Here is a 26,879-nt window from a genome sequence, read left to right as displayed (position 1 = left end):
TTGTGTCTCTCCAGCCTCGTGAGATGGCCTGAAGTTCTGATGGTCTTTCTTTCTCTTTAGCAAGGAAAGTTTCTTGGCCTTTTCCCTGAATCTTCAGCCTCTTGCTCTATGCACAAAACTGACAAGTACATTGAGGGGAAAAACAAATTTAAAAAACCTAGCTATGAATTGTCCACTTGCCTCCCCAGCCATTTGCCCTTCCCAAGACCTCATACTTTCATGTCCTGTTTGCCCTTGGCAGCAGTCTGATGCCCACACCTTATTCTACTGCTCAGCTATCTAGTGGTGTTCAGCAGAGGCTTTGGTTTAATGAGAGATGCTCCAACATGCCCTATTATGAATCTTTGCATTCCAGATAAAACAGCGTCAGAATATCAATTCAAAGCAGCAATATATTAAAAACAATAATAGTAGATTTATAACTCACTTACATGATATACAAATTGGAAAAAATGAAATAAGAATATAGTGGATCAAAATAATGGAATTAATTAAATGGAACGAATAGATGTCTGTTTGGCTATATTCGGATAATGGTATTTTAATCAGGGTTCTCCATAGAAGCATATATACATATATATATATGCACGCACACAGTCTCTACAGTACTTTGTTATAGCAGCCTGGATAAACTAAGACTGAGCAAAAATTAGCAAAAGAGGAAATAATTTCCTAACCTTTTAAATTTTTAAATATAATGATAAATTTGTAACTTTTCTCATTTATTATACCAAAACGAATTTCGGGTAGATCCAATTTTAAATAAAATTTTAAAGTCAGCAGAAAAGAGCATAGAATATTATTTATAAGTGTAAAAATCATCACCATGCATCATGAAATAATCCAGAAAGGAAAAGATGGATGTGTTGACTATTAAAGATTGTAAACTGTTCAATTACAAAAATTATGATCAAAGAAAAATGGCAAAATGGGAACAATTATTTACAACACATGATGAACAAAAAGCTAATTTTACTTAATATACATAAAACTAAAAAAATTAACAATCGTCTATAAAATGGTAAAAATGTATGAACAGATATTTCACCAAAAAGGAAAAAGAAATGTTAACCATATAAAAGAACTGTCTTGAGTCTAGATTTTTTATAAAACTGTTAACAATATATTATGATGCTCAAACATTTAAAAATTAAACCAAATAATTCCACTTTTTAGAGAGCAGTTTACCAAAATTACTCAAAATTAAAGGCATATATTATTTGACTCAGAGGTTTCCCTTCTAAGAATTTATCATACAGAAATATTCCCAGAGGTTTCCCTTCTAATAATTTATCACACAGAAATATGACCATAATTCTACAAAGTATATTCAAATATTTCAATTACACGATCATGTGAAATAGCAAATGAATAAACAAATATCTACCAATAAGAGATGGGCTAATAAATAATAGTATATTTATTAATATAATGTCATGCAATCAAAAAAGGAATGAGAAATGAGTCACTGAAGAAAACTATCAAAACTAAATTGTTAACAAAAAAAGCAATTTGCTGAAAAATTCGTATACATTATCCGTGTTTTCTTTTGGCTACAAAAATAAGTTTATTAGGCTTATATTTGCATAGACAGTTTCTGAAAACAGGCATGAAAATGGTGAACTCTGCTTCCTGGGGAGTGGGCCTTGGGTTCAGTGGCGGAGGACAACATCTTCTTCTGTACTTTGCATTCTTCTATAGCATCTGAAATGTTCTAACACATGGATTTACTTTCATTATTAACTTTTCAAACTATCTTAAAATGATATGGTAATGCTAAGTTTCAAATTTTATACTAATTTCGATCAATAATTTCTTTCTTCTTCATCATTCCCTCTTTAAAAGAAATCTCAGCGCTCCCCACATGTGTGAAAAACGTCTGATTCAAACGGTATGGAAATCAAATGATGTCAATGGGAAGAACAGTTCAAGGGAGGAAAAAGAGATATGTTGACTGGATTTGAGTTTAGGTAGATTGCTAGCCAGCGTTTACATACTTGGGTGACATGAAGGCTTGCCGACATTGCCTTGTCTAAGACCACTGAAAAGGTCAGAGCCTTCTGAGAGCGAAGCGCCAGCAACTAAGGTCCTCAGTAAACGGAGGGCTCCAGTAGGTAAGTCTTGTCTTGACCGTAGTCCTAGATATGAGGTCAAGTTTCCTACTTGCGATTTTTCATTCATTTAACCAATATGCATTCAGTGCTTGCTTGTGTAATATGGTAATACTAGGCCAGGCACTGACTATCTAGTCCTGAATAATAATGAAGATGTCTACATTAAGATCTCTGACAAAGTCTCCAAAAATCAGCAATGGGGAAAGATATTCTATTGAATAAATGGTGCTGGGAAAACTGGCCGGTCATATGCAAAATGAAAATGAAACTGGACCCCTACTTCTCACCATATACAAAAATTAACTCGAGGTAGATTAAATACTTACATATAAGACCCCAGAATAGAAAAATCCTAGAAATAAAACTAGGAAAAATAAATAAAAGTAAAACAAATGCCATGGAAAACCAGCCGTATGTTCTACACAGGGAAGCGTCATGATTCACATGACTAAAACATTACTCTGAAGTACGAGCATAGAGTGGATGAGAATTAACACTACACATGGGAGCAGGACGAGTTACATTATTTGTGACAGTTTTTGAGTTCTAGTGCAAAACAAAAATACGGTCCTCTTGATCAAGAATTACTACAAATTTCAAGACAACAGCAGAGCATTGAACAAAACTCAGGACTGAGTGGCTGCACAGGTCTCATGCCCATGAGGTTGTTCTGAATAGGTAGCTCAGGGAAGAGGCTCATAGAGAAATCTAGAAAAGAGACTGTTAGTGACTTAGACTATCCTGTTGGCAATGAAAATGAAGAGAAGTGCATGGATTTAAGATATATTTTAGGGCTGGGCGCGGTGGCTCAAGCCTGTAATCCCAGCACTTTGGGAGGCCGAGGCGGGTGGATCACGAGGTCAGGAGATCCAGACCATCCTTGTCAACACAGTGAAACCCCGTCTCTACTAAAAATACAAAAACTTAGCTGGGCATGGTGGTGCGTGCCTGTAGTCCCGGCTACTCAGGAGGCTGAGGCAGGAGAATTGCCTGAACCCAGGAGGCGGAGGTTGCGGTGAGCTGAGATCGCACCATTGCACTCCAGCCTGGGTAACAAGAGTGAAACTCCCTCTCAAAAAAAAAAAAAAAAAAAAAAGAAAAAAGATATATTTTAATGAAAGAATAGACAGATTTTTAAAATTCATGAGATGGTGGCATGTCCTGAGAAAAGGAAGTCAGTGATGCCATCCATGTTTCTGTGGCCTGGCTTTGGTGTTTACGCACTGGGAGAAGGAGGCATCTTTGCCAATCTGTACGGACTGGCTTTGGCAGGAAGAGCCCTTCATCTGTCAGCTCTTTGACGTAGGTTAGCTGGCAGGGCCTAAGAGCAAGCTTGCTTTTGGAGTTCTTGGGCAGGCTGGCCCAGTGCCTGGGTCAGTAGGCAGGTGGGCCTGGAGCTTGTATCTGCAGGGGCTGGCTTGGTGCAGGATTTTCTGGGTCTGGCGCTGGTGTTGGTGGTGAAGTTGGGTACTCATTTCACTCTTTTCCCCCAATGTGAAGGGTTTCTCTCTCTGAGCTGCAATACATGGGCTTAGGGAAGGATTGCTGTGGGTAATGTGAGGTTGTGCCCCTTATTATTTTCAATGTTTCTTTTCTTATTTCTGTGTTCAGCTGAGGTGCTAATGTCTTACTTGTATTCCTTAGCTCTCATGAAGATACTGCCTGCATGGATGCTTGTTTCCATTAGGGGATGAGCACCAAAAACTCGGCTGCCATCTGACTGAGGTCATTTTCTTCAGAATCTTATTTGTATGTTGAAGTGGTGGTGAAGGGCTGAAAACTTTCCTACTGGCCATTCTTTTTTTTTAATTGCATTTTAGATTTTGGGGTACATGTGAAGAACATGCAAGATTGTTGCATAGGTACACACATGGCAGTGTGATTTGCTGCCTTCCTCCCCATCATCTATATCTGGCATTTCTCCCCATGCTATCTCTCCCCAACTCACCACCCCCTGCTGTCCCTCCCCTATTCCCCTCAACAGACCCCAGTGTGTGATGCTGTCCTCCCTGTGTCCATGTGTTCTCATTGTTCAACACCCACCTATGAGTGAGAACATGCGGTGTTTGATTTTCTGTTCTTGTGTCAGTTGCTGAGAATTATGGTTTCCAGGTTCATCCATGTCCCTACAAAGGACACGAACTCATCATTTTTGATGGCTGCGTAGTATTCCATGGTGTGTATGTGCCACATTTTCCCTGTCCAGTCTATCATCGATGGGCATTTGGGTTGGTTCCAGGTCTTTGCTATTGTAAACAGTGCTGCAATGAACATTCGTGTGCATGTGTTCTTGTAGTAGAAGGATTTATAGTCCTTTGGGTATATACCCAGTAATGGGATTGCGGGGTCAAATGGAATTTCTATTTCTAGGTCCTTGAGGAATCGCCACACTGTCTTCCACAATGGTTGAACTAATTTACACTCCCACCAACAGTGTAAAAGTGTTGCTATTTCTCCACATCCTCTCCAGCATCTGTTGTCTCCAGATTTTTTAATGATCGCCATTCTAAGTGGCGTGAGATGGTATCTCAATGTGGTTTTGATTTGCATCTCTCTGATGACCAGTGACGATGAGCATTTTTTCATATGATTGTTGGCCTCATGTATGTCTTCTTTCGTAAAGTGTCTGTTCATATCCTTTTCCCACTTTTGAATGGGTTTGTCTTTTTCTTGTAAATCTATTTTAGTTCTTTGTAGATTCTGGATATCAGCCCTTTGTCAGATGGGTAAACTGCAAAAATTTTTTCCATTCTGTTGGTTGCTGATTCACTCTAATGACTGTTTCTTTTGACGTGCAGAAGCTGTGGAGTTTCATTAGGTCCCATTTGTCTATTTTGGCTTTTGTTGCCAATGCTTTTGGTGTTTTGTTCATGAAGTCCTTGCCTACTCCTATGTCCTGAATGGTTTTGCCTAGATTTTCTTCTAGGGTTTTTATGGTGCCAGGTCTTATGTTTAAGTCTTTAATCCATCTGGAGTTAATTTTAGTGTAAGGTGTCGGGATGGGGTCCAGTTTCTGCTTTCTGCCCATGGCTAGCCAGTTTTCCCAACACCATTTGTTAAACAGGGAATCCTTTCCCCATTGCTTGTTTTTGTCAGGTGTGTCAAAGATCAGATGGTTATAGATGTGTGGTGTTATTTCTGAGGCCTCTGTTCTGTTCTATTGGTCTACGTCTCTGTTTTGGTACCTGTACCATGCTGTTTTGATTACTGTAGCCTTGTAGTATAGTTTGAAGTCCGGTAGTGTGATGCCTCCAACTTTTATCTTTTTGCTTAGAATTGACTTGGCTATGTGGGCTCTCTTTTGGTTCCATATGAAGTTTAAGGTGGATTTTTCCAGTTCTGCGAAGAAGGTCATTGGTAGCTTGATGGCAGTAGTATTGAATCTGTAAATTACTTTGGGCAGTATAGCCATTTTTACAATATTGATTCTTCCTAACCATGAACATGGAATGTTTCTCCATCTGTTTGTGTCCTCTCTTATTTTGTTGAGCAGTGGTTTGTAGTTCTCCTTGAAGAGGTCCCTTACATTTCTTGTTAGTTGTATTCCTAGGTATTTTATTCTCTTTGTAGCAATTGTGAATGGCAGTTCGTTCTTGATTTGGCTTTCTTTAAGTCTGTCATTGGTGTATAGGAATGTTTGTGATTTTTGCACATTGATTTTGTATCATGAGACTTTGCTGAAATTGCTTATCAGTTTCAGGAGATTTTGGGCTGAGATGATGGGGTCTTCTAGATATACTATCATGTCGTCTGCAAATAGAGACAATTTGGCTTCCTCCTTTCCTATTTGAATACCCTTTTTTTCCTTTTTCTTGCCTGATTGCTCTGGTTAGAACTTCCAGAACTATATTGAATAGGAGTGGTGAGAGAGGGCATCCTTGTCTAGTGCCAGATTTCAAAGGGAATGCTTCCAGTTTTTGCCCATTCAGTATGATATTGGCTGTTGGTTTGTCGTAAATAGCTTTTATTATTTTGAGATACTTTCCATCAATACCTAGTTTATATAGGGTTTTTAGCATAAAGGGCTGTTGAATTTTGTCAAATGCCTTCTCTGCATCAACTGAGATAATCATGTGGTTTTTGTCTTTGGTTCTGTTTATGTGGTGAATTACGTTTATAGACTTGCGTATGTTGAACCAGCCTTGCATCCCCGGGATGAATCCTACTTGATCATGATGGATAAGTTTTTTGATTTGCTGTTGCAATCAGCTTGCCAGTATTTTATTCAAGATTTTTGCATAAAGTTCATCATGGATATTGGCCTGAAGTTTTCTTTTCTTGCTGAATCTCTGCTGGGTTTTGGTATCAGGATGATGTTGGTCTCATAAAATGATTTGGGAAGGATTCTCTCTTTTTGCATTGTTTGGAATAGTTTCAGAAAGAATGGTACCAGCTCCTCTTTATATGTCTGGTAAAATTTGGCTGTGAACCCATCTGGACCTGGGCTTTTTTTGGTTGGTAGGCTATTAATTTCTGCCTCAACTTCTGCCCTTGTTATTGGTCTATTTAGGGTTTCGACTTCTTTCTGGTTTAGGCTTGGGAGGATGCAAGTGTCCAGGAATTTATCTATTTCTTCCTGGTTTGCTGGTTTATGCGCATAGAGTTGTTTCTGATAATCTCTGATGATGGTTTGTGTTTCTGTGGAATCTGTGGTGATATCCTCTTTATCATTTTCTATTGTGTCTATTTGATTATTCTCTTTTCTTTTTTATTAATCTGGCTAGTAGTCTATTTATTTTGTTGATCTTTTTGAAAAAACAGCTCCTGGATTTATTGATTTTTTGAAGGTTTTTTTGTGTCTATCCCCTTTAGTTCTGCTCTGATCTTAGTTATTTCTTGTCTTCTGCTAGGTTTTGAGTTTTTTTGATCTTGCTCCTCTAGCTCTTTCAATTTTGATGATAGGGTGTCAATTTCCAATCTTTCCTTTTTCTCATGTGGACATTTATTGCTATATATTTTCCTCTAGACACTTCTTTAAATGTGTCCCAGAGATTCTGGTATGTTGTGTCTTCGTTCTCGTTGGTTTCAAAGAACTTCTTTATTTCTGCCTTCAATTCATTGTTTATCCAGTCAACATTCAACAGCCAGTTGTTCAGTTTCCATGAAGCTGTGCGGTTCTGAGTTCGTTTCTGAATTCCGAGTTCTCACTTGATTGCACTGTGGTCTGAGAGACTGTTTGTTATGATTTCCATTCTTTTGCATTTACTGAGGAGAGATTTACTTCCAATTATGTGGTCAATTTTAGAGTAGGTGTGATGTGGTTCTGAGAAGAATGTATATTCTGTGGATTTGGGGTGGGGAGTTCTGTAAATGTCTATTAGGTTTGCTTGGTCCATGCTTGAGTTCAAGTCTTGGATATCCTTGTTAATTTTGTCTCGTTGATCTATCTAATATTGACAATGTGGTGTCAAAGCCTCCCAGGATTATTGTGTGGGAATCTAAGTCTCTTTGTAAGTCATTAAGAACTTGCCTTATGTATCTGGGTGCTCCTGTATTGGGTGTGTATATATTTAGGATCGTTAGCTCTTTTTGTTGTATCGATCCTTTTACCATTATGTAATGTCCTTCTTTGTCTCTTTTGATCTTTGTTGCTTTAAAGTCTATTTTATCAGAGATGAGAATTACAGCTCCTGCTTTTTTTTGCTCTCCATTTGCTTGGTAAATCTTTCTCAATCCCTTTATTTTGAGCCTTTGTGTATCCTTGCATGTGAGATGGTTTTCCTGGAGATGGCACACCGATGGGTTTTGGCTTTTTATTCAATTTGCCAGTCTGTGTCTTTTGATTGGGGCATTTAGCCCATTTACATTTAGGGTTAATTTTGTTATGTGTGAATTTGATCTCGCCATTTTGATGCTAGCTGGCTGTTTTGCCCATTAGTTGATGCAGTTTCTTCATTGTGTTGATGGTCTTTACCGTCTGGTATGTTTTTGGAGTGGTTGTTCCTTTCTAGGTTTGGTGCTTCTTCCAGGAGCTCTTGTAAAGCAGGCCTACTGGCCATTCTTACTTTCTCTATTGACGTGTAGCGTGAAGTCATCAGGTGAAAGGAGAACCAGTGGATGAAGTTTGAGGAGACAGGACAGGCGTAAAAAAAGCATCTTGGGATAGAAAAGCAAGTCTATTAGAAAAACACACCGTAGGAAGACACAACAGATTTCGTTACTGAGAAGCATTTTGACTTTTTAAAAGAAAATGCACTTAAAAAGAGTCTTACTGCAACACTATTCACAGCAGCAAAGATATGGAATCAACCTAAGTGTCCATCTATGGATGGCTGGATAATGAAAATGTACAGGGTGTGTGTGTGTGTGTTTGTGTATGTGTGTGTGTTTGTATGTGTGTTTGTGTATGTATGTGTGTATGTGTGTATGTGTCTGTGTGTGTATGTGTGTTTGTGCATGTGTGTGTGTCTGTGTGTATGTGTCTCTGTGTGTGTGTATGTGTGTGTTTGTGTGTGTGTTTGTGGGTGTATATGTGTGTGTGTTTGTGTGTGTATGTGTGTGTGCGTGTGTGTATATGTGCATTTGTGTGTGTATGTGTGTGTATATGTGTGTATGTGTGTATGTATGTGTGTTTGTGTGTATGTGTGTTTGTGTGTGTGTGTGTGTGTGTGTAATGAAATACAATTGAGCCATAAGAAAGAATGAGATCGTGTATTTTGCAGCAGCATGGACAGAACTGGAGGCCAGTATCTGAAGCGAAACTCTAAGAAACAGAAAGTCAAATACTGCATGTTCTCACTTATTAGTGTGTATACATGGACAACAGAGTGAAATAAGAGACACTGGAGACAGTAGCGGGGAAGAGTGGGAGTGGAGTGAGGGATAAGAAATTACTTAATGGGTACGGTGTTCATTATTCAAGGAATGGTTGTAATAAAAGCCCAGACTTCACCACTACATATAACAAATGAATTCATGCACTTATACTCCTTAACTTTACTCAAATACAAAAGAAGACAAAAATAAAGTAAAATAAAAACAGTCAATTTGGTCATGTAATTTTTAGGTGCAATATTCACTGGCAAGGAGACCATAAATGTTTTAATCCATTTTGGATTAGAGTTTTAGTAAGCTGGTACATAAGGGAAAAATGGCAAAAGAGTTAAAAATAATTGTGGCAGAGAATTCATGAAGAAGGACCACATCATCTAAGATAGAGAAGGAGGCAACTGAAGCCCGGAGGGGGCAGAAGGTCACTGCAAAGAATGGTCGACTGGCTCATGGGCGTCTTAGACAGATGGGTGGAGAGCTAAATGGTGGTGGCGAGAGAGAGAACATCTGTGATCAGCATTTTAGAGATGGGGCATTTTTGGGTAAACAAGTGAAGAAAGTGGCCGAAGGGAAGCAGAAGAGAATTGCTGGAGTGAGACGGTCAAGAAACCGAGAAGCCAGACTGCTCAGCGGGGCATCCGTATTGATGCTGGAGTCATTGTGCACGATGGTGGAGCTCAGCCGAAATGCCGAAGTGTCATCCGGGAGGTAACATCTTCAATAAATGAGGGGCAATAAATGGGAGACCGACAGACAATATCAGGAACAAAGGAGCTGTGTATTTTCTCAAATTGGCACGAAACTAAAAGAAGCAGGGAATTTACAGATGAACTAATGGTGTGGAAACAGCAATCGTATTTGTGAAGATGCCTATGGTGGACACAAGGGTGCCTGCTGTACTTTTGAGAGGAAAACAACCTTCGCGTGAGAGGGTTGCAGGGAGGATGAGCCCATAGAGGACATCCAGCATTTAATAAAGGCAAGGGGCTTCAAGGACTTTCAGGGGAGAGGTTCGGGATATCGGTTTGTTTGCTGATCAAACTGTGGGACTTCCAGAGGGCACGGTGTGATGGTAGTGAGAGTAGCGGGCATGGTGGCTAATGCGGGACATTCAGCTCTAGTGACCGCCTCTTGCATTCTTTCCTTGATGGTGTGTCGGTGGTGAGTGTGGTGATGACTAGTAAAAAATGTGTCTTCTCATATTAATCCTGGTTCTGTTCCCAGTTAGGTTCCAGTCAAGCAGCTAACGATCCTAAAGCAGAGGCGACTCTCTGGTTAGAAGGTTTGATTATTCCCAGAATCCTGGATGAGGGGCTTACCCAGGGCAGGCCTGGGCTTCCCGCAGTGACAGAGACTTTGATCTTCCTTTCTCAGTGCCTTGGGGGCTACTGTCTCCTAGACTTCTGGGGAGCATTTGGTTCAACCGAAGTGTTTTTTCAAATCTATTCCTAAAACAATATTGAATACTCCAAGTTATGACTTTACAATGATAGCAACAAAGTGAATTTGATCATTTTCTGAGTTAGAGGACACCTTTGAACCTGCACATTATCGCACAGTAAGGTCAATCCGTACTAACCCAAAGCAAAACTTAAATATGCAGATAAAGTGCTGGTGAAATGCTATTTTGCATAGACCTAAATAGTGTAATTTGCCGGTTTTGTGAGTCAGGCAGATGCAGTTCATTTTGAAGCAGCCTTTGGGTCTTTTCACATGATTTGGCTATTCTTAGATTTCTGAGTCATTCTGTCGTCCATACTAGTCATTTTTCAATTCCATATTCTCTATTCATGTGGGAGATGTGATATTAATGTATCCAAATTTGGCTATGTGGCTTAATACTCCAAGCAAACAGGCTATATATTCATTTCTATTCTTAGCAATACCTTGGGACAAGTTGAATGTAAATAAAATATGTCGGCAATACACTGTAAACTGTAGATTTCTGGTAAGAGATGCCAGGAAGCCTTGGCATGCACATTATTGCATAATTGTTTTGATTCTATTTGACTATCCTCTTAACAACTAAAATCCCAAAGCAGTAGGAATACTTACGAAAGGAACAGAAATGTGGATAACATGGGATGAGCCAAAAGACTCTGCCAATGTCTTATCCAACAAGAACAGCATCTCTTAAAGACTAATGCAGCAGTACGTTGATACCCAGAATAATAAATTCATGGGAAATGAAGTTTCCTTTAACGGAGGATAGTAATAAAATCTTTATCCAAGGCATCATTAGGAGAGCTCAGAAGCGTAGGTACAAATAGGATTGTCAGGGCACCGAGGAGGGTAATTAGGCTGGTGAATTCAGCAGAGGAGAATAGAGAATCCGCCGGATAAGTTAAGGATCCTGATGTTTCACTGGGGAGGAACCTCTCTGATCCTCACCTGAGGAAACCGAGTGTTCACCAAACTGATGCTCCTTGAGGATACAGGTTGTGCCTTCCTTGTCTTTGTGACACTATTGCTGTCAGAATGCCTGGCATCTAGTGGACATTCAAGGAATCCTTGTTGAACTGAGAGAAACTTCAGCGGGAGGGTAAAGCAGATCTGACACTTGCCCTTCCGTTCAGAAAAAGCCAGCATGTCATTGGAAGCACCTCACTCCCTCCAGCCAGGCTTCAGCCCTGCACCTCACATCAGCCACTTTGAAAATTACAGTGGAGGAAAAGAATTGAGCCTGTCCCATTTTTCACTTCTTCCTTCATTTTTATTTTTGTTTCTCTATCAGGAAACTTTAGGCTACCACACCTGCTTCAACGGCAGGAGAATCTCAGCCCTGGAGAGTTGACCCTCCAGGTAAAGCGTTAGGCTTTGATAGAGTTTGTCTGGTAAGGGCTGTAGATCTGGTTTGGGCCCCAGGCTATCCTCCCTGTCCTCAAGAATCACAGTCTGCTTGGTGTAACTCCTGGCCCACTCATCCAGCACCTTTCCAGGAAAGTTAAGCAGGTCGATACTGAAGAGCAACATGTAGCACGGGTCTGCATTTTTGCTGCTTTGTACTCAATGCGTAGCACTGTTAAGTTTCATATTACAATCTTCATGCTTTTGTGAATGTTTGAGATAGTCTTCATCTTTACTTAATGTGAATTATTTTTTTCCCGGAAGCCAGAAGACCAAAGTGCCACACATATCATCGGAGAGAATTCCAAGAAAGAGGGAATGGTCTATAGTATCTCAGGCCATAATGAGCATGAAATAAATTTAGAAGAGTATCCCCTGGAGCTAGCGATGTGGCCAGTGGCATCCTTAGCAGGAGCAAGCTCTTTGTGCTGCTGGGAACAGAAGCCAGTGTTCTGAGGTCATGAAATAGAGACAGGTGGGCCGGGCGCGGTGGCTCACGCCTGTAATCCCAGCACTTTGGGAGGCCGAGGCGGGTGGATCACGAGGTCAGGAGATCGAGACCATCCTGGTCAACATGGTGAATCCCCGTCTCTACTAAAAATACAAAAAAAAAAAAAAAAAAATTAGCTGGGCATGGTGGCGCGTGCCTGTAATCCCAGCTACTCGGGAGGCTGAGGCAGGAGAATTGCCTGAACCCAGGAGGCGGAGGTTGCGGTGAGCCGAGATCGCGCCATTGCACTCAGGCCTGGGTAACAAGAGCGAAACTCCATCTCAAAAAAAAAAAAAATATATAGAGACAGGTTCAGGCTGCATTTTCAAGGAGCTTGATTGAAAAGAAAAGGAGATGGCGAGATTAAACCTACCGTAGGAACTTGAGTAATGAGAGATTTTTTTAGATGGGACAGACTTAAACATATTTAAAAGCTGTAAGAAAAGATTCCATTTCTGCTAACTCCATATGTGGATAAAAGGTAAAGTGGGGCCATGGACGGGCCAGGCCCAGAGGTGAGCACAAGACCTAGGAACCAGTCAGCAAGGTGAGGGTGAGAAGCCTCCGGGCCTCAGAACGAGGGAAAGAGTCCTCGGAGAGGGGAGAGAAATAACAGGCAGGGGGGTTTTCAACTCTCATTTATCTAAAGGGAGACCCTCAACTGGAGGCAACAGGAAACAAAAACAAACCAGAGTAAATAGAGTCGTGAAAAGCCTTCAAGAAAGCCCTAGGAGGCAGAGTGTGAAGTTGCCTGTGCTTTGAGAATTTCACACCACTTTTCCTACACAGCTGCCGTTGCCCACAGAGAAGAAACAGTGAAGGGTGCCGGTCTCTCTGGGTAAAGACAGACATGGAAGGTATTGGAGAAAGAGTCTGTAACTGATAGAATCAGGTCCCTGAGAACACGGGGTTGGGCTTCCATCCTGACCGCAGGTCGAGTAATTAACGTCATTAACATCATACACACTATACACAGGATTCTGAGCCAAGAGAGTCACTGGAAGACATTTTGTATATGCATATTTACACAAGATCTGCGGGGACATTTAGCTTGCTCTAAGAGTCTGAGAGGAAAATACATATGCGCATTAAAAAGTTTGCATATTGTGTTTAAAAAAAAATCCCCAATAGTCTTAAGCCTTCCAAAAACTATGATCAAATAGACTTAATATAATATTTGTATTAAAATGACATTACCCGATTTTTAAATGGTTATTGTTCTTTTCAGCTGAAAAGACACTTTTTAACCGGGCTTTCTCTGTACCAATCTCAAAGTAATGCTCTTAATTTCAGTTTGATGAGACTCTCTACGCTTATGGGTTTGTGTTTTCTTTGGATTTAAGCTAATCCATCAAGAACAGCCCTAACTTTCTCAGGCTCCTGAAGCTCCACTTTTTGGAACTGTTATATTTGCTGTTGGGGAGTGACTTTGGCGCCAAGAACTTGGCTCAATAAGTATTTTCAACAAAATTACTAATATTATACATTTTATACTTATGAATTCTATGTTACTATTCCGTTGTGTTCCTCTGGGAAATCTGGATGCATTGTCGTGCCTATCTGGAGTCACTGGTTCTATCACATCCAGCATTATTTGAAATCAAAATCTTGTATAACGATGCAACCGTTTGTCCTGATGAAATTAAATGCCTGGACTCAAAATCAACTAAGCGGAGAGAACAAAAGCAAAAAAGAAATAAAAGTACTGAGAGTATTTTCTTTCCTTTTCCTTTCTTTTTTTCAATAAAAAGTAATAAAAAGCAGGAAGTTTTTCTTAAAAACTGTCTCTCTCTTTTTTTTTTTTTGAGACGGAGTTTTCGCTCTTGTTACCCAGGCTGGAGTGCAATGGCTCGATCTCGGCTCACCACAACCTCCGCCTCCTGGGTTCAGGCAATTCTCCTGCCCCAGCCTCCTGAGTAGCTGGGATTACAGGCACGCGCCACCGTGCCCAGCTCATTTTTTGTATTTTTAGTAGAGACGGGGTTTCATCATGGTGACCAGGATGGTCTCGATCTCTTGACCTCGTGATCCACCCGCCTGGGCCTCCCAAAGTGCTGGGATTACAGGCTTGAGCCACCGCGCCCAGCCAAAAAATTCTCTTACTGGATACTTTGCTATTAGATGCTCATTTACCTACATTGTTACATTTTGGGAAGTGTTTTACCAAGTGATTCACTAAGTGAACTTAATAAGCTAAAATATTTATTCAGACCTTGAAATTAGCTTTTCGAAATTATAAAGTTGTTTTTTTCTTCAAAACTTGTATCAGGACCTCCTAAGAGTCTTCCCTATTTGCCATTGCCATTCTACTTTCTGTCCCTCTAGAATCACACAGCAGAGTTTGCTCACCTTGTCAAGACTTGCTGTGGGATCTTTGGGGTGTTACTTCACCAGCTGGAAACCTCTGTGGCTGGCGGCGCCTTCCGCCTGAGTCTTGCGAGTGCCCGCTAGGCTCCTTCCACCCGCCTGACCTGGCAGGCTGTGCTCTGCTTGCACTACTGGCCTGAATTCCACACCTGCCAAGGGCGAGCCAGGCATGGAATGGCAAGGGGTGTGGGGGCGAGTGAGCACGGGTCCGGCCTCTACGCACAGCCAGGCATGCTGGCTGCTAAGGCAGGGTGGGCAGCTCCAGGTGCCGGCACAGGTGCAGCTGGACAAGATGTTCTGCACGTGGCTCCCGCTGTGACCACCTGCAACTGGACAAAGGGAACACGATGGTGTCTGGAAGCTTGGAGAGGTCAGGAACTGCAGTGCCCCAGCGAGGGTGCCATAGCCCTGGCTCAGGGAGCCCCTAGGTCTGGGCTCCCCAGAGGGCTGCAGCTCTTCTCTCTTTCTTATCACCTGCAAGGCGGCAAGCTGGGGGGCATGTTTAAGCGCTGTTTGTGTTACAGCTCTTTCAATCCTGCCCATCTGGTGGGTCCCAAGTTCTAGTTCCACATCCAGGAAGAATGAGGGTACATGGACAACTGGAAGGTGAGCAAGGCGAAGAGGAGCCTCACTGAGCACAGAACAGCTTTTAGGAGACCCAAAGTAGGTAGCCCCTTTCCACAGGCAGGTTGTCCCAACCAGTGCCCAGCTCTCAGCTCTCAGTGGGGTAGAGACCTGCAGTAGCTCTTTTCTGCAGGCAGAGAGACCCCAGATGGGTAGTTTGTTCTTGCAGCTGGTAGTCCTGACATCTCTCTGAGTCTGGCTGACTCTAGGTTTTCTTTATGGGCTCAGAAGGGAGGAAGTGCATGTTGATTGGTCCATGGGTGGCAGTGGGCCAGGGAAAAAGCACTGTAAGTTCTCGCTCTGGGCTGCAGCCTCCACCTGGAGCTGACAGTGCAGCCCCCAGGCTTCAGGCCATCCCTGGCTTGAGGGTGAGGTTTCACCAGGAACCCACCCCTTTCTGTCCAAGAGTCTGCATGCCTCCTGTCACCATCTATGTGTTGTCCACCATGCCCAAGCTGTTCATACTGAGGGGCACCTGTAGGTTTGTGCTGAGCGACCCCCAGCCCTGCCTTGGCCTCCCTCCCATGCTTGTCAGTCCCCAAACTCTGGAGGGGGCCAAGGCGGCAGGGGGCTGGTGTGTCAGCACCACCCAAAGGTGTGCACAGTCAGTGGGGTTGCGACAGCACTCGGGCTCAGCCACAACTTTGCTTTGACCTGGAGCGGGTGCCAGGAGTGGGGAAAGGCCAGGGAGGAGGAGTAGGTACCTCCCAGCCTGTCTAGGAGACAGGTACGCCTGTCTGAGAGTGCAGGTACGCCCAGGTCCAGAGCCACAGCCAAGCAGCCGTGGTTGTGCCTGGGAGTGTGGGGCTTCTGCCTCGCCCACCGGGTAGGGGGCAGGGTTCCACCTGTTACCGGCCCCACCAGCTGCACAGCATGCAGCCCCAGCCACACCTCTGCCTGCGGTAGTCGGCATCTTTGCAGAGGTGACTCCGGAAGGGACACTGCTGCCATCACTTTGACCTACAAAGGTATGGAAAACATGTTATGTATTCATTTTATATTTCCTAAAATATTTTGATTATTTTGTATTGAAGTTTCAATAGGATCTGAAAGGAGATAGTTAAGAATTCAGGTTTTTGAAAAGAATGCTGCTCGTTAGATGAATCTGAGCTCTTGCATTTGCTAATCACATTGATAATTTAGAAAATTAGTAGAGAATATAAATATATATACACACACACACACATATACATATATATATTTCACTTTTTGAGACAGGGTCACACTTTTGTCACCCAGGCTGCAGTGCGGTGGTCTGATCACAGCTAATGCAGCCTTCACTTCCCGAGCTCAGGTGATTCTCCTGCCTCAGCCTCCTGAATAGCTGTGACTTAAGACATGTGCCTTCATGCCTGGCTAATTTTTTGTATTTTTAGTAGAGACGGGGTTTTTCCATGTTGCCAGGGTTCAAGTGATCTGCCTGCCTTGGTCTCCCAAAGTGCTGGGATTAGAGGCGTGAGCCACTGCACCCAGCCATATTTTTATTCATTCATATAATGAATGAGTGGCATCTGATTTATGTTTCATGCCAGACCAGTGCTCCAGGGTCTTGCACTGATTCCCACGTGTATTATGTCAATATCTGGTATAATAACACTGTCTTATAGTAACCATGATAGAATCTATGATGAGGATATTTTAGAAAGTCATTGAGTTATAAAATCTACTTGATTGAAGCAGATTGTAAACCCCAGCTATGGTTCCATTGGATTAATCAAAGCAACAACAATTATAGCTTAAGGATTTCTCTATTTTGTATCAAAAGCAAACTAAGAGTATGTTCTCGTGGAAATGAAGTGAACAATAATTCTCTTTCTTTCCCATGTTCACTCTTCTGTTTGTCTCTGAGTAGAAAATTATCCAGTAGATAATGGTTTACATAGCTGTTTAGAGAAAAGAAAATTTTTTTTTTAGATGGAGTCTCACTGTCGCCCAGGCTGGAGTGCCACAGTGCGATCTTGGCTTATCGCAACCTCCACCTCCTGGATTCAAGCAATTCTCCTGCCTCAGCCTCCCGAGTAGTTGGGATTATGGGCGCCCACCAATATGCCCAGCTAATTTTTGTATTTTTAGTAGAGGTGGGGGTTTTACCATGTTGGCCAGGCTGGTCTTGAACTCCTCCCCTCAAGTGATCTGCCCAGCTCAGTCTCCCAAAGAACTGGGACTACAACAGGTATGAGCCACTGTGCCTAGCCTTAGAGAAAAATTTCTGTCAACTGATTACAAAATGATTGGAGTTAACACAATCATCCAGAGGAGAGCAAATCCAACCTGCAAAGGGCATAGATACCATCTGGATGGATTTATTGGTTCAATTAATAAATTACAATGACATTAGATATTTGGCATTTACCATGCAGTCAGTGTGGGAATGCTTATAATTACAAGCTAATTTACTGACCCAAGTTATTTGGACAGATGAATGTGGTAAGATGGCTTAGTCTGTTTTATGTTGCTTATAACAAAATACCTAAAACATGGGGTAATTTATAAAGAAAAGGAATTTATTTCTTACAGTTAAAAAGACTGAGAAGTCCAAGGTCTGAGGGCTGCGTTTGGTGAGCGCTGGCTCGTTGGTAAGGACTCTGCAGAGTGCTGAGGTGGTGCAGGGCCTCACGTGACGAGGGAGCTGAGTGTGCTAGCTCAGGTGCCTCGTCTTCTTATAGAGCCCCCAGTCCCAGTCCTGTGCTAACCCAGCCATTGACCCATTTCTCCATTAATCTATGAATGAATGAACCCATCCCTCATGACCCAATCGCCTCCTAAAGGCCCACCTTTCAATACTGCCACGTTGGGGATTAAGTTTCAACATAAATTTCAGAGGGGGCAAACATTGGCACCATGTTGTAGGATAATGTGCAGACAACCAGTGGATTTCCCATCCTCCATTCCCCCTCACTGAAATGCTTTAGACCTGTGACCCAAACCCGTTTTGGCCAGCCAGAGGTTTTTCAAAGGGAAGCTGCCATGAATAGCTTTAAGACAGAAAAAAATTGGGAAAAGAGGTGACTGGGCAGAAGCAGCCACCACTCCACCACCATGTAAGTTGATCTTGTTAAGCTGTGGAGGGAAGGAAAGAGTTAGAAAACCATAATTTTAGAAAGCATAGAACAGGAGAATATTACAGCATTTCTGATTACATTTAGAAATGTAAGCCTGAGAGTAGAGAGACTAAATGTTGCCTTTCGCTGGAATCCCAGAAATTGTAGTCTTACAGATATGTCCTTGCCAGAGAAGTGACAATGGGCAATGAAGAGAGCTGTTGAGAGACTGGAAGTGGCAGAGAGGGCTAAAAATAGCCCTAAATATCTTTTCGTCCCAAGAGAGCAGCTAAATTTTCCCAGTGCCTCAGTAAAAGGCATAGAAGTTTGCAAAGCAAGAAATCCTACTTTCCAAAAAGGCCTTACACAGGTGACATGGGTTAATAATTACGTTCTGTCAGATATCTATTGCTGTGTTACATTCCTGCCCTCCAAAACCTAATGGCTTCACACAACCATGTATGTGCTCATGATTCTGACATTTTGCCTTGGGCGAGCCAGGCTGTTTTCCGCAGGCCTCACCTGGGCTTACTCACGTAGACTGCGCTTGACTGGGGCCGGGTAGGGAGGCTGCAGTGAAGGTGGCCTCTCTCTCATGTCTAGGTGTTGGTGTTGGCTCTCGCGTATATAATCAATGATGTGTGAAATCTCTTATCTTTCAGAAGCTGGATCCAGGCTTCCTTAAAGAGCATGGGTCATTTCCAAGCATGCAAAGAAACGCTGCAAGAGTTATTGAGAATTAGGCCCTAGAACTCATTATGTCACTTTTTATCACATTCTGTTAGTCAAAACAAGTCCTTTTCAAGGAATGGGAAATGAGATTCCACTACTTAATGGCAGGTGTTCTAATGTTTTTGCGGCCCTGTTTCATATACTACAGTCCACTCTCTGGGTACCATTACTTACATTCTTCCCATGCAACACACGCTAACCCTCCCTACAAAAGTCTTATCTCTCGAAGTGTTTAGATGTGTACAGTGCATTACAATGGTTATGTGCCAAATATGGCTACTGAGCACTTAAAATATGGCAGATCTGAATTGAGTTGTGCCGTTACTGCAAATACAGGATTTCAAAGGCTTAGTAAGAAGATTGTAAAATATCATTTAAATACTTTTTAATGTTGATTATGTGTTTAAATCATAATTTGGACACATTGGGTTAAAAATATTTTTTAAAAATTATATTCACCTGTTTTTAAGTTTGCTCACTTTTTAATGTACCTACAAAAAAAAATCACATAAATGGCTTGTATTATATTTCTATTGCATAGCATAGATTTAGACCAACGGTCGGTGAACGTTTTCTGTAATGGACCAAATAACTATTTTTGGTTTTGTGGGTCACAGAGCTGCTGTTGCACCTATTCAACTCTATTTCTTTCTTACTCTGAAGCACCCTTTTGCTGAGCATACTATTTCAGATTAATAATTGTTCAGTTCATTAACAATATAATTTTGAGAAGTCAACTGTGAGACTGACGCTTTTAAAAAATAGTCTTATCTTTATTTCCTCTGAGTCGTTACTGTTTTCTTATGTTTTTGCAGTTTTACTGCGATGCGTTTAAGTACCGATTTCCTTCTAATCACTGGCTTTCTCGGCTGTATAGATCAATAGCATCACTATTTTATTTAAAATTTCACATTTATTTAATAAAGTCCAATCTCCAATTAATTTTCTTTTTTTTCTAAGTCTTCTGCCAGCTTTTCTGTCTTTTCTGTCTTTTGACTATCAATGTTGGATAGTTCTGGATAGTTTCTTCTGCCTTATTTCTCAGTTGACAAATTCTTTAATCATAACTACTGCTCTAGTTCACATCATTTAAATGATTTTTTTTCAGTTAATTATTTTCTGTTCAGTTCTTTCTCTTCTCTATCATGTCACATTTTGTATTTTCTTTCTTTTTTTTTTTTTTTGAGACGGAGTTTTGCTCTTGTTACCCAGGCTGGAGTGCAATGGCGTGATCTCGGCTCACCGCAACCTCCGCCTCCTGGGTTCAGGCAATTCTCCTGCCTCAGCCTCCCGAGTAGCTGGGACTACAGGTGCGCACCACCATGCCCAGCTATTTTTTTTGTATTTTTAGTAGAGATGGGGTTTCACCATGTTGACCAGGATGGTCTCGATCTCTTGACCTCATGATCCACCCGCCTCGGCCTCCCAATACATTTTGTATTTTCTACTTGCCTACCAAATTTTGAATCTTGGTGTTACTTTTATGGGCATTTTAAGTATAATTATTTCACGGTGTGAGTTTGACGATCCCAATAAGTAACAGTTTGGTTTTGGTTTTTGGGGTATGTGTGTGTCTACCTTTTTTGTCCATTGTGTCTGTCTGCTTTTACTCATTGTATTGTCTTTACTTCTGCACCTGTTTGATTTGACTCTGATAATATATTTAAATTATTTGGAAAAAATTGTGATGCCTTTCATATATCATCCTTCATGGAGGATTTTCCTTGGGTTTTTCTAGATACTTTGGGGTTCTACCAATTCCGGACTACTGTTAAAATAATTTCAGGAGTTGAGCTTCCTTGACCTAACAGATGATGGGATGCTAAACTGGAAGTCCAAAGGGGGGCTTGCTTAGTTAGTTTATCCTCTGCAGAGGTGAGTCATCAGGTTCTCCAGACTAGCAAGTGGCCGATTTTGAATTCTCTTCCTCCAGTCCTGCAAAACCACCAAAAGGACTGCTCGGCCTTTCAACTGCTCCTGCAGAATTGACCAGTGGTTATAGGGTAAGTGTGATGAAGCACCTAAGCATATATATCTGATTTCTTATCTTTTTCCAGATCTTGGCCCAGCGAGCACTGGTGTATCTTGTAATCCCCTTGATATTCGTGAGAAAAATTTTGTCTGTAGTCTCCTCAGGTTTACGTGTAGCACAATTTTACTACTCTTTTTTTTTTAAATCATCTTTACATTAAGAACTCCTTTTATAACTTGAAAATTTATGATAAATGTCAGTGTTAGGGAAATGATAACAGTGACTGACATTTCTATCCAAGTTCACAGAATTATTTTAATTAGAGAGCTTCACAAACATCTTTATTATGCGCATCTGTTTGTAAGATTTCTTTCTAAAAAGGGTTTAAAATGTTTAAGAGAGCCAGGCGCAGTGGCTCATGACTGCAATTCAGCACTTTTGGAGGCTGAGGCAGGCTGATCACAAGGCCAGGCATTCAAGACCAGTGTGGCCAACATAGTGAAACCCCGTTTCTACCAAAAATACAAAAATTGGCCAGCCCTGGTGGAGCATGCCTGTAGCCCCAGCTACTCAAGAGGCTAAGGCAGAAGAATTGGTTGAACCCAGGAGGCAGAGGTTATGGTGAGCCGAGATTGTGCCACTGCATTCTAGCCTGGGCAACAGAGTGAGACCCTGTCTCAAAACAAAATTTAAAAAAATGTTGAACACTCTAGAATTTATGCAAAAAATTGAGACACTGGGATATGCAGGTCCTTTAGGAAGGGCAATGAGTAAGTACTTCTAGTAAATTATGATATATTAAAATAACTTTCAGAATTTTGGGCATTCTTATTAAGTTTTCATGAAAGTTTTAGATCAATGCATTGGCATAGTTTTAGATATTTGAATGAATTCTCTTTCCCCGTTTGTGTTAAATCTATTTCTTTCATTCTAAAACAGCTTAACTTTAAGATTTTATCCCACTTTTTAAAAAAACTTTAAATTCTATCATAGTAACGACAGATCAAGTAAATGGAATTTTGAGAAGAGTTTTCACTATCTACTTCTAATGGGCAAAATGCTGCAATGCTACCTGGACAAAGCAAAAAATCAGACAGCACTTACCCTAGAACAAGTGAGGATTGAGATAGGAGCTTGGCCTGGCCACTGCGTTTGAAAATCACGTATGGTGCATTCCAGAGGCACTGTCTCTTTTAGCAATCCTTTAGCACAAGATCGTCTTGCACAGAAGTGCACTGTAAATGTTACATGGTGCCCATTATAGCTTCGAGCTACAGTCCTGGAAAAGCTTCTATTTATGTCTCTTGGAAACAGCTTTTATCAGGAAATGGTTTGCCTTCCTCATTCACCTTCTTATAATCTTCATGAGAATTATGTTTTCTTCTGTGACACAGAGAAGGCCTCGAGCTTGCTTGTTAAAATAAAATGTATGATAGAGTGATTAGACACATACACTGTAATTGGGAAATAAAAAGAAAAGGTGGAATCACTGCCAGCGGCGGCAGAACCCCAAACTGAGAGGTTCAAACTGAGATACAACGTTTATTTAAAACAAATCTTACTCTGCAGTGGACTCATGAGAGCATCCAGTCTCAAGTTTCTCTTGCTTGGTCAACTCCTTTAACTTTTATCTGACTGTTTATTCCCTTAAACGGAACTAAAGTTTTGAGGATAATTTTGCACCAAATAAGTCATATCTTAATGTAATCAGGCAAGAAGAATTGAAAATCACTTTTGTGACATTTGGTTGGCCCCATTGGATTTTAAATAGAAGCAAAAACCGTAAGTCAAACTCTGCTGGTTCCTGATAATTATAATTTTACAAGAAATGTAAGCACAATCGATTTAAAAATAAAAACTTGCACCAGTGTTTTGTTTCTGACCCGTTTTCCCTTTACTGATCTGGATTTCTCTTTCTTTCAGAATGAATGGCTTAGGATCAGAAATCCTCACGATTTGGGAATGATCTGCATGTTTATTTTGTGAAAAATGATAGAAACGAAGCATTAAGATAAATCAAAAGGTAAGAGTTGAAAACGGAATGGAAATATCCTTGTAGATGTAATATTTAATCAGCACAATTAAAAACTAAGCAACAGGAAAGATACAAGGGAATAAGGAGTTAAACTTTGACCCCAGTTTGGATCAATTGTGCATGTGCTGGAGATTTCCAGAGAAGAATGTTTGTCTTGTGCATAAAAAACAGTTGGGAAGAGGGGGTGGGCAGGAGAAGCCACTTGGGAAGAAGGGCTACATGATATATGCACCAGTGAAATTTCAGCTGTAGAAAGTACATAACCATTCCTAATCATGTATAATGAAAGACTGGTACTCAGGCCAAGAAAAGCTCTTTTAGCTTTAGAAAGAGTAGATCAGCATGGCACTTTCGTTTCTTCTTTGTCTTTCTGCTTTAGTAATATCAGACTATTAAACACACACTCACACACACACAGTTGTTTTGTTGTTTTTTGAGATGCAGTGTTGCTCTGTTGCCAGGCTGGAGTCCTGGGTTCAAGATTCTCCTGCCTCAGGCTCCTGAGTAGCTGGGACTACAGGCATCCGCCACCACACCCAGCTAATTTGTGTATTTTTAGTAGAGACAGGGTTTCACCATGTTGGCCAGGATGGTCTTGATCTCTTGATCTCGTGATGTCCCAGCCAAGCTTTTTAATGTGGCAGTTCTTTAACTCTTCATCACAAACCTATGAGGCCAAAACTATTTTGAAGCTGATGAAACCGCAGCATATGAGGCGAGGTTCTCTTCCCAAGATGACATGGCTACAAATGGTGTCCTAGCTCTAGAGTGTTTCTTCAACACTTACGTCAGACTCCAGGTGACGCACCCTACTTAGCCTCAGTGACTGTAAGATCATGCAGGTCATCCTTGCCACATCTTTCAGAATTGCCTAGAATCCTTAGGACTTAAGATTTAGAGAACCCTTTAGCCTTAGTGAACAAAACCTCACTTGTCTTTGTGTTTTTTGATTTAAAAACATAATTGAAGACTTCCTTCATATTCCATTATAAATGAATTTTATGGTCGTCTATAACATGTCTTACATGATGGAAATAGTATTCCTCTCATGAGAATCCTATTCCCATACCTTCCTTTATCCTAAGAAAAGGACAAGAAGGTAGACCAGCCTACAGCTAAACATAATAGATAAATATCTCCTGTCCTCTGGTGTAGAGTGCATTTCTGATATCACTGTTCTCTCAGTGAGGAGACACTCATAGGAGACACTGGTGGTGATCTTAATGATGCTCAGAAATCTATAATGCCACACAAACACACACACACAGAGGGAAGCATTAACATAGTCAGAAAAGAAAAACTCAGATAATCTTTAGAAGATTAAAGACAAAGGCGAGTCAGTGCACTTGAACTCTTAAATATTGACTTTCTTAAAAAGCTGTTGGCCGAAAGTGAGGAATGACTGTCATGAGTGAGAGTGGTATCAATTGTATCAAGTAGATCTGGTGGCAGAAGCTCAACTGTTGTGCAGATGAGTCAAAAAAGAGGTAAAAATAGACTTGCTAGTGCGCTTAAGGGAACACTGATTATGAGGCAAAACTCTTAGCTTTTGGTACAATATTGGTTGCCAAGATTATAGTTAGTTTCAACAGCCCAATTCTATCAACAAATCCCAAGACTTGCATCAGGAAAATGGGCCAAGTTATGATAAAGGCACAGTGGGCTTACCTTCTCCACAGATAATGAAATGAGAACGCAATAGGGAGATTTAGAACAAATCATATTTTGTTTTTTTCAGAATATATGTCACCATTGGAAGAAAAGGACAATAGCGAAACTGTGAAGGGGTCAGGGAAAAGTCCTGTATCACCAGTATCTGTGCCTTACTCACATTACTGCCTCTACCTGGAGTGTCCTCCCTTCTTGTCTACCTGCAAAACTACACTCGTTTTTCAAGTCTGTCTTCTTGTGACACTTCCTTTATGAAGCCTTATTTTCCCCTTGGGCTTTCTCTTCTTTGTACATCATGATTGCCTATAAATACTTCTGTCGAAATGTTACCTCTTGCTGATTCCTTTCTAAAGAACAGACTTTTCACAGACACACAATCCTACAATAACGCAAGAGTTTACTCCAGATTACAGATGGAGAATCAGAAAAATCTCACAGATGTGATGAAACTTCTTCAAAGGCCGGCAGTCAGAAATTTAAGGCCAGGGGGCTGAATCTACATGTGTCTCACTCCAACATTAATGTGGTTCTAAAACCACCTCAGTCATCCCATAGATAGGTTTTTTTTTTTTGATAAACATATAAATTGACCATATTTAAACATGGAAATAATTCTGATCTTAATGTTTGAAACTTACGTTTGTTTTATCTGAGTTCCTTCCTCAGGAAAGGACTCTTAGACCTTTCAAAATGTATCAGAGAACTGAAACTCACCAGATCCTCACATCCAGACGTGAGAGGCCCAGCGCCTCACTCATCACGATAGCTTCCTGCCTGGTTCCTGTTTTCCCACACGGAGTTACATTTCTTCTCTACTACATAAACCCCAAGTTTATTTGTCAGGGGATAGAGACTGATCTCCCCTCTCCTCAGCAGCAGCACCCAGTTAAAGCCTTCGACCCTGGCAATGCTCAGTCCCTCAGCGATGAGGTGTGTAGTGAGCAGCATGACGTACGCCAGACCCTGGTGTTTCAGTAACAGCTCTCTAATGCCAAGTCGTTCTATTTCTTTCCCATCTTACACTGCGAGAGATTGAGAACAAAAATGTCCTCCATACATTCCTATAATATCTACACAGTAAATAGTGGGTGTCCAGAGACTGCTTTTGGCCTAAAGGTGTAGAGCAGGACCGCTGTTCCAGGTAGGTTCTGTAGGAGCTGGAATTCCATATAATTGAAATGGGGCAAGGGATGGTCAGAACAACCGCTTTAAGACTATGTTAAGAAAACATGACAAAATCAGATTCAATTATAGAATCTTACGAAAGAAGAAACCAGTATAATGGCATACAAGGCAGCATATCTTTTTAAGGACAGAGCTATCCGAAATATAAAACGTTTACCACAAACAGTCTAAAGAATCTGAAAATATTAGACGAAATCTCTAAGAAAAAACACCAACTGATAGAGTTTGGATCTGTCTTCACCCAGATTCCATGTTGAAATGAAATCCCCAGTACTGAAGGTAGGGCCTGGTGGGAGGCGATGGGATCGCGGGGTGGTTTCCATTGGTTCAGCAGCATCCATCTCATCGTAGCGCTTTCATGCAATCCGGCCGTTCAGAAGTATGTGGCACCTCCCACCTCTCTCTTCCTTCTCCTCTGGCCATGTAAGACGTGTCTGCTTCCTCTTCCCCTTCTGCCACGATTGAACGTATCCTGAGGCCTCCCCAGGTGTCATGCGTCCTGTACAGCCTACAGAACTGTGAGCTGATGAAGCCTCTTTTCTTTGTAAATTACCTCGTCTCAGGTATTTCTTTATAGCAGTGCAAGAACAGACTAACATGCCAACTATAGTAATAGAGTGGTGAGAATGTATTAAGCTGAAAATGTTCAAATTAAGTCATGTCTTTACATAAATTATATAAACTACTTTTAAGGATCAATTTACTGTGTCAGCATTTAATGCCTTCTCTATGAGAGTTCCAACTAAGATGACATCTTCTACATGACAGTCTAATACAACAAATGCTTTATTAGTCAGGGTTCTCTAGAGGGACAGACCTAATAGGATAGGCATATATAAAGGAATATTAGGAATATTGACTCACATGATCACAAGATGAGGTCCCACAATAGGCTGCCTGTAAACTGTGAAGCAAGGAAGCCCATCCAAGTCCCAGCACCTCAAAAGTGGGAAGCCAACAGTACAGCCTTTAGTCTGTGGTCGACAGTCCAAGAGTCCCAAAGCTGAAGAACTTGGAGACTGATGTTTGG

The 26,879-nt window shown here is 41.3% G+C and overlaps 1 protein-coding gene across 2 annotated transcripts in view; it reads left to right on the top strand.

Annotated features, from left to right (window-relative positions):
- LOC103795080 (uncharacterized) overlaps positions 1-26,879 on the top strand; it is a 597,037-nt gene that overhangs the window by 555,813 nt on the left and 14,345 nt on the right. For both annotated transcript variants that reach the window (XM_078338228.1, XM_078338230.1), the window contains exon 10: positions 22,882-22,981. The gene's annotated coding sequence lies outside the window, so the exon portion shown is untranslated. The remainder of the gene's footprint in view (positions 1-22,881; positions 22,982-26,879) is intronic.

Source organism: Callithrix jacchus, chromosome 9, assembly GCF_049354715.1.
Source record: "Callithrix jacchus isolate 240 chromosome 9, calJac240_pri, whole genome shotgun sequence".
Taxonomy (NCBI): Eukaryota; Metazoa; Chordata; class Mammalia; order Primates; family Cebidae; genus Callithrix; species Callithrix jacchus.
The sequence above is the reverse complement of the archived record's forward strand: the minus strand, read 5'-3'. Positions and strand labels throughout refer to the sequence as shown.